The sequence below is a fragment of the Triticum dicoccoides genome, chromosome 5A (genome assembly GCF_002162155.2).
Source record: "Triticum dicoccoides isolate Atlit2015 ecotype Zavitan chromosome 5A, WEW_v2.0, whole genome shotgun sequence".
Classification (NCBI taxonomy): Eukaryota; Viridiplantae; Streptophyta; class Magnoliopsida; order Poales; family Poaceae; genus Triticum; species Triticum dicoccoides.
The window spans coordinates 499590847-499599768 of NC_041388.1; positions in this window are offsets into that span (position 1 = coordinate 499590847).

Sequence of the window (8922 nt, forward strand, 5' to 3'; positions counted from 1 at the left end):
ATCTTTGTTGCTAAGAGTGGATCCTTTCTAGGGAAGGAGTTTCTCTCAAAAGAAGTGAGTGGGAGGAAAGTAGAACTTGATGAGGTAATTGTACCTTCTCCCGTATTGGAAAGTAGTTCATCACAGAAATCAGTTCCAATGATGCCTACACCAATTAGTGAGGAAGTTAATGATAATGATCATGAAACTTCAGATCAAGTTACTACCGAACCTCGTAGGTCAACTAGAGTACGTTCCGCACCAGAGTGGTACGGTAATCCTGTTCTGGAAGTCATGTTACTAGACCATGACGAACCTACGAACTATGAGGAAGTAATGATGAGCCGAGATTCCGCGAAATGGCTTAAGGCCATGAAATCTGAGATGGGATCCATGTATGAGAACAAAGTATGGACTTTGATTGACTTGCCCGATGATCGGTGAGCCATTCAAAATAAATGGATCTTCAAGAGGAAGACGGATGCTAATAGTAGTGTTACTATCTACAAAGCTTGAATTGTTACGATGAGATTTTCTCACTCGTATCGATGCTTAAAAGTCTATCTGAATCATGTTAGCAGTTGTTGCATTTTATGAAATCTGACAAATGGATAACAAAACTACATTCCTTAAAGGATTTATTAAAGAAGAGTTGTATATGATGCAACTAAAAGTTTTTGTCAATCCTAAAGGTGTTAACAAAGTGTGCAAGCTCCAGCGATCCATCTATGGACTGGTGCAAGCATCTCGGAGTTGGAATATACGCTTTGATGAGTTGATCAAAGCATATAGTTTTATACAGACTTTTGGAAAAGCCCGTATTTACAAGAAAGTGAGTGGGAGCTCTGTGGCATTTCTGATATTATATGTGGATGACATATTGTTGATCGGAAATGATACTGAATTTCTGGATAGCATAAAAGGATAGTTGAATAAGAATTTTTCAATGAAAGACCTCGGTGAAGCTGCTTACATATTGGGCATCAAGATCTATAGAGATAGATCAAGACGCTTGATAAATTTTTCAATGAGTACATACCTTGACAAGTTTTTGAAGGTGCTCAAAATGGAACAGTCAAAGAAGGAGTTCTTGCATGTGTTGCAAGGTGTGAAGTTGAGTAAAGACTTAAAACCTGGCCACAACAGAAAATAGAAAGAGAATGAAAAGTCATTCCCTATGCCTCAGTCATAGGTTCTATAAAGTATGCTATGTTGTGTACCATTGTATACCTTAACATGATTTTGGCAAGGGAGTACAATAGTGATCTAGGAGTAGATCACTGGGCAGCGGTCAAAATTATCCTTAGAGGACTAAGGAAATATTTCTCGGTTATGGAGGTGTGTAGGATCGAAAGTATGTCTAGAGGGGGGTGATTAGACTACTTGACCAAATAAAAACTTAACCTTTTCCCAATTTTAGTTCTTGGCAGATTTTAGCTAATTTAGGACAAGTCAAGGAATCATCACATAATTCAAGCAAGCATGCAAAGAGTATATAGGTAGCGGAAAGTAAAGCATGCAACTTGCGAGAATGTAAGGGGAAGGGTTTGGAGAACTCAAACGCTATTGGAGACACGGATGTTTTTCCCGTGGTTCAGATAGGTGGTGCTATCCTACATCCACGTTGATGGAGACTTCAACCCACGAAGGGTAACGGTTGCGCGAGTCCACACAGGGCTCCACCCAAGGGCAATGGTTGCGCGAGTCCACATAGGGCTCCACCCACGAAGGGTCCACGAAGAAGCAACCACCCACAAAGGGTCCACGAAGAAGCAACCTTGTCTATCCCACCATGGCCATCACCCACACAGGACTTGACTCACTAGCGGTAGATCTTCACGAAGTAGGCGATCTCCTTGCCCTTACAAACTCCTTGGTTCAAATCCACAATCTTATCGGAGGCTCCCAAGTGACACCTAGCCAATCTAGGAGACACCACTCTCCAAGAAGTAACAAATGGTGTGTAGATAATGAACTCCTTGCTCTTGTGCTTCAAATGATAGTCTCCCAAACACTCAACTCTCTCTCATAGGATTTGGATTTGGTGGAAAGAGGGTTTGAGTGGAAAGCAACTTGGGAAGGCTAGAGATCAAGATTCATATGGTAGAAATGGAATGTCTTGATCTCAACACATGAGTAGGTGGTTCTCTCTCAGAACATATGAGTTGGAATGGTGTGTGTGTTCTGATGGCTCTCTCTTCGAATGAGAAGAAGGTGGAGGGGTATATATAGCCTCCACACAAAATACAACCGTTACACAGTTTTCCAATCTCGGTGGGACCGAATCAATAAGCTCGGTCGGACCGAAAATGTAAACCTCGTGACCGTTAGTGATTTTCGGTGGGACTGATATGCAACTCGGTAGGACCGATACGGTTAGGGTTTGGGCATAACGTAATCTCGGTGAGACCGATTACACAAACTCGGTGAGACCGAATTTGGTAATTAGCTAACCAGAGAGTTGGTCAGGCAAACTCGGTGGGACCGATTTGCTCTTTCGGTGAGACCGAGTGGAACTTGGTGAGACCGAAAAGTCACAAAGGGGAAACACTGAGTTTACATTGCAATCTCGGTGGGACCGATTCGCTCTTTCGGTGGGACCGAAAAGTTACGAAAGGGAAACAGAGAGTTTGCAACCCCATCTCGGTGAGACCGAGATCTCTATCGGTAGGACCGAATTGCTAGGGTTTGGAAGTGGCTTATGACAAGTGAAACTCGGTGGCGCTGGATGGGAAGAATCGGTAGGACCGAGTTTGGCTTAGGGTTTAGGTCATATGTGGATATGGGAAAGTAGTTGAGGGTTTTGGAGCATATCACTAAGCACATGAAGCAAGAGGCTCATTAAGCAACACCTCATCCCTCCTTGATAAGTATTGGCTTTTCCTAAAGACTCAATGTGATCTTGGATCACTAAAAAATAAAAGGAAGAGTCTTGAGCTTTTGAGCTTGAGCCAATCCTTTGTCCTTAGTATTTTGAGGGTTCCACTTTCACATCCATGCCATGCCAATCATTGAGCTTTCCTGAAATAATCATCTTGGAATAGCATTAGCTCAATGAGCTATATGTTGTTATGAACTACCAAAACCACCTAGGGATAGTTGCACTTTCAATCTCCCCCTTTTTGGTAATTGATGACAACATATAGATCAAATCTTCGACAAAAGATAATGAGCATGAAATATATCGTCGCTTTGAGAAGTATGTGATAAGTAAGAGCTCCCCCTAAATTTGTGCATATTTAAAATTTGCTTTGGACTGCAAATGCACAAAGAGTTAGAGTCATGGGTTACTCTTCCATGTCACATACATCTTGGTGGAGCGCTCAAAATGATAAGAATGAAATACATGCACTCATCACCAAGAATAATGAATGATCACACGATAGATAAGACAATAGCATTAAGAAAGCATTAAGTGTAGCTTATGATCAAACACATGATCATCAATGTCTCACGAATAATAACGTAGTATCTCAAGCACTCAAAAGTAAACAAGTTCGAAAAAACCACCAAATAAAGCAAGAGAGAAAAGCAACACTCTCTCTCTCTCTCGAAGCCTATGATCTATACATCTTCTCCCCCTTTGGCAACAAGTTACCAAAAAGTTCCTAGAAAATGCATAGCACTAGATCGACGCTCAGGCTTGATCTTCAGGTGGTGGTGGAGTCTGGATCACTCCAAGGACGAAGGCTTCGGTAGCTGCTGAAGTAGTCGCTGGAGTTGGAGCTGAAGTAGATGCTGGAGTTGGTGGAACTGAGGCTGTAGCTGGTGCTGAAGTGGTGGCTCTGGTGTCAGCAACTGGTATGGCAGATGACCTCGGGCCTCATGGCACTCTGGCAAAGGTATGAATGGTAGTCCTGCCTCTCCTCTCCTGCATGTCCTCCTGGAGCTGCTCCACTGCAGACTGAACTTCCGTTACCTTGACATCCAAGTCATAGAACTTCTGTTCCATGATCCTCTCTAGGCTCTGCTGATTCTTAGTGAGGGTGGCCAGACTTTGCTCAATCCTCAGCGTGGATGCAATCAAGTAACCAAGCTGCTCTTGTTTAGTCTTCAAGAAGTATTCAGATGCCTCCTCTTGGGTAGGCATCTTGGTAGCTTTCTCCTTCCTCGCCTTCTCCTTCTTTGCAAATGCTTGGGCAGATGATGGCTCGTTCTCAGTCATGACAACTTGATTGTCCTTGAAATCTGGATGGATGGGCAGGTGTTCCTTGTCCAATAGATATATGCCCGTACCCATCTTGGAGTTGATGAGCTCCTGAATCTGAGGGGCATATCCGCAGCTCCTCTTCTGATCTGCTGCAGTCCTCTTGATAGTTTCCACTATGAGGCTCATCACCTTAAACTTCTGAGGCACATCAAACACATGTAGCAAGTTGATAGCATGGCCTCTGATCATCTTGTGATCTCCAGACTTAGGCAATAAGGTGTGCCTTAGTATCCAATTGATCGTCGGGAGCCCTGACAGAAGGTAATGCACAGAGCCAAACTTGAAGGTGTCAAGAGCTTCATTGGGAATTTCCTTGTACATATTGGACATGGAGTTATGGTCCATCTTCTTCTTGGCATAGATATCCAAGTCATCATCTTTCTCCTCTGGGGCATTTATGATCCGTGCCCATTCAGCTACTGTGGATTGGTACCTTGTACCCTCAGACATCCATGTGATCCTCCCATCTGGATAAAAGTGAGTTGTGGAGTAGAACTGCATGATAAGCTCCTCATTCCACTTTGTGAGCTTCTGCCCAACAAAGTCAGCTACTCCACAAGCATGAAAGCTGTCATATACTCCTGGGTAGTGTTCCTCCTTCTCCCTCATGTAGGTCTAGTCAACCCATCTCATGTCACAGACAATTGGCTTCTTATCTAGCAAAACAGTCTCATAGAAATCCTGCTGCTCCTTGGTGTGAAACCTGTAGTCCACGCAGTCCTTCTTCTTGAAGCATATGGGTCTGCTTCTCTCCATTTCCTTAGCCCTGAATCTCTCCTGAGCTTCATGTCCTCAGCCACAGGATGAGCATCGTTGTGGTCTGGGATCTTGGGCTTTAGCTTCCTTAGGACATTTTCTTCCTCTTCTTCAGCAACATTCTCAGGCACTGGGGCCTTGTTCTTTTCAGCTGCAGGAATGCTCCTTGTATTCCTCTTTGGTTTTGGCTTGGAGGCAGCTTTGGGCTTAGATGCAGTAGCCCCTGACCTTATGGCATCACCCATTAGCTTGGGTGCCTTGGGCGCTGGTGCAGTTGCCTCTTCTTCCTCTTCCCCTTCCATGATGGAAGCTTTGCCAAGCACTCTAGCCACAATCTTCTTCACCCTTTCCTTTCTTTTCTTGCCTTCTGCAGCAACTGGCTCTTGAGGAGTGGGCTTCTCAGTTGAGGCTCTTGCTTTTGACATGGGCTGCCTGCCTGCTGGCCTTTTGATTTTCAGACCTGGCTTAGTGCCTTGAGCTGGCTCAATTCTCTTGGAGGTGGCCTCTTCCTCTGCCACGTAGTCGTCATCTTCGGAATCTGAAGTCCTCTTCTTCCTTTGTCTCATGGCAGCCTTTGGCAAGTTGCTAGGAGTGCTCCTGCTGCCTTCATCAGAAGAACTTGAGGGACTAGTGCCCTCACTCATCACTACTTGCTGCTCTGACATGTTTTGGCTATCACTTTGATTGGACATGCTGCAAACTGACTGCTGACCCTGTGAATAGATTATAGAAGAGATAGAGTGGATGAGCATCACAAAATGCAGAGATTTTTGCAAAAGAATGATCCAAAAACTTAGTTTTAGTTTCCCACTGAAATCATCTTGGATCTACCAATTTTCAAACTCAGTGATACCGAAGCAGTTTTGGAACCTAAACTAGTGAACTCGGTAGGACCGAGTCACAGTTCGGTGGCACCGAGACTGCTAGGGTTTCACTGAGTTCAAAAATCGGTCACACCGATAAGTAATTCTCGGTCAGACCGAGTCTCACTTGTGCAATGGCATAAGCCAAATCGGTGGGACCGAGTTTTTCAACTCGGTGGGTCCGAGATGGTTTCGGTGGAAACCTAAACCTAGAATTTTCGAATCAAACCTAATCTACGGGCGTTTTGACTGGATAGAAGTTTCTCAAACGTGGCAAGAATCAATATGATCACAATGTGCTAGGAATCAGATTGAGGAATAGCACAAAGATCAAGTCCATACACTAGTTCGGCGGGGACTTGCTACGGCGGCAACGGCGGGGCAGAATTCCCGTTGACGGCGACGGAGACCAGCGACTGGAGGCTGCTGGCGGCGAGAAGACGATCCGGAGACCTCAAGGGCAGAGCAGGTATCGCACGGGCGAAGGGGTTCGGAGAAATTTCCAAATTTTGCCCGTGACTATATATAGCCCGACCCTGTCGGTGTGACCGAGTAGAACGACTTGGTGGCACCGAGATTCATAACTGCGTGCAGTTACTGAAACTCGGTGTGACCGAAAGGTTCAAATCGGTTGCACCGAGATCGAAAACCTAGATCAACTTAATGATCTCGGTAGGACCGAAAGTGGAGTATCGGTCAGACCGAGAATCATAAAGAGGTTTTGGAAGTTTAAGTCTATGACGAATTGGGGACTCCGAGCGCTCCTCACACAGAGTGGTTTGAATCTGACTTGATCAAATTTTGTGATGCAGCATGAATAGAGTTTGAGACGAGAAAAGCATAGATAGCTAGAGGAGGTTCTTAGGCATTCTTGTCCATCCACTTGGCAAAAGAAGATAAAGCCAAACAATCAAAACAACAAGTGGATGTCCTCGAATGAGTAAAGTATGCAACCAGCATGCTCACACAATAAGATGGCAAATGAAATATGTGACAAGACATGCACAACCAATTCTAGCATCTATCAAGCAATTTGCGATGACTAGGTCATCTATATATGAGTATATTGACTTAGGAGTCAAGTGAGAACACTTGATCATAGGTCATACTCATCGTTTAAGCCCAAGTGGGGTTACCACTTTCACATAAAGCATTGTTGTGTTCACATCTTTAGAGTTGCTTTAGCTCAAGTCTTAGAGTAAAGCTCCCCCTAGATGTTATATCCCCCCTAAGAGGGATGAACTAACCTTGGGTTTTGTCGATGATGAGTTCATGTAGATGTTGAAGATGTGGATGCTCAATGTTGATGTAGATCTCTTGGAGCTATCCATTTGAGTGAATTGCACTTTCAATACCTACATGGGTTAGTCCCACAAGGAACAAGCAAGGACATCCATAGACATAGAGTGATGCACACAAAGGATGATGTCCATGAAAACTTTTAGGTTACCTTGTCCCTTGTATTACCAACAAGAGGGTTTGTGACTCCTTGAACTAGTGCAAGATGTGGAAGTTGATTGCACTTGTTCTTGCCAAAATGATAAGAGTGAAGTGTGTTGGCGGAGTCACTCTCAAGAACTCTCTAGTTCTTCTTATTTTGGATCCACATCATCTTGATGGGAATCCTTGGAGTTGTAGTCGTACTTGATGAAGTGGAGCTTGAAGTAGTCTTGGGAATCCACTTGACTAAGGTCTTTGGAGCTTCTTCAAATGCATCAATTTCCTCTTGAAGCTTGTCCTTGCCTTTTTGCTTGTAGTCTTGTGGTGGAAGATCATCTTGAGCTTGTGTCCCCTTGAAAGAAGTATACTTCTCTTGTTGAGGGACAAACTTTGTCTTGGGGTATTGATCTTCTTCCCACTCAACTCAATTGGCATTGAACTTTCGTTCAAAACCAACACCTTGATTCTTCCGGTGCATTCCTTGCTTGCGCACAATTTCCTCGAATTGCTTGCTCCCGGCAAGGCTTTTGTATACTCCTTTCTCTATAATTCCCTTCAATAAGCTATTTTCTTGCTCAAGTGTAACTTGCCTAAGAGAATCATTAGTGGAATCAAGAGAACTACTAGAAGCAACAATATTGGATTTAGCATGATCATTGTTACTACTAGAGGAAGAATCTTTCTTGTTAGACTTGACTTGAGGCATGTAAGTGGATAAGAGTAAACGCTTGGCAATGTAAGAAGAACTTTTCTTGCAGAGATCATCATTGATTGCTTTTAAGAACTCATGCTCTTGCTCAAGATTGAGCTCTTCAAAGCGTAATTTCTCATGAGCTCTTAAAAGTTCTCGATGATCTTCGAAGATAGTGTCATGAGCTAACTTAAGAGTTTTTAGTTCTTTAGTTAGAGCCTCAATGTTCTCCTTATCATTGTCATTCATTTTATCTTGATTAGCATGATTAATTTGTCTTTCATCATAGTATTCATCACTAGAGTTGTCAACAAGCAAATCATCACCTAACAAGTCATCTTCATCACTATTGAAATCAACATACTCGGGATGTGTTACCTTAGGACCTTTGGCCATGAAGCATCTTCCAATTCCCTCATTTGGTGAGTCAAATATGTCGTAGGAGTTGGTTGACACAAGTGCTAGACCGGCAACACCTTCATCTTGAGTATCTTCGGAGCCGGAGTAATAACTTCTCTCGGAGTGGCTGTCGGAGTCGGAGCCAGATACCCATTCACCAACATGAGCTTGATGTCTTCGTCTTGTGTAGCTCCTTGATGATTTTTCCTTCCTTTCCGAATCCTTGCTTCTCCGTGAGTATCTTCGTTCATAACGATCATCTCTACTCCTTCTCTCTCTTGGTGATGATTCTTTGCTTCTTCTTTTTGGAGAACCTTCTCTTCTCTTGTAGGGAGCCGTACACTCATTAGAATAGTGTCCGGGTCTTCCACAATTGTAGCAGTTTCGCTCTCGACTAGAAGATCTTTTGTCATTGTAGGACCTTGACTTGAAGCTTCTATCTTTGCTTCTACTCTTGTAGAACTTGTTGAAGTTCTTCACCATTAAGCTCAATTCTTCATTGAAGTCTTGTTTCTCACTTGATGATGTAGGGGCTTCACATGAGGCTTTATAGGCACCACTTGATTTGTTGTGAAGTTCCTCTT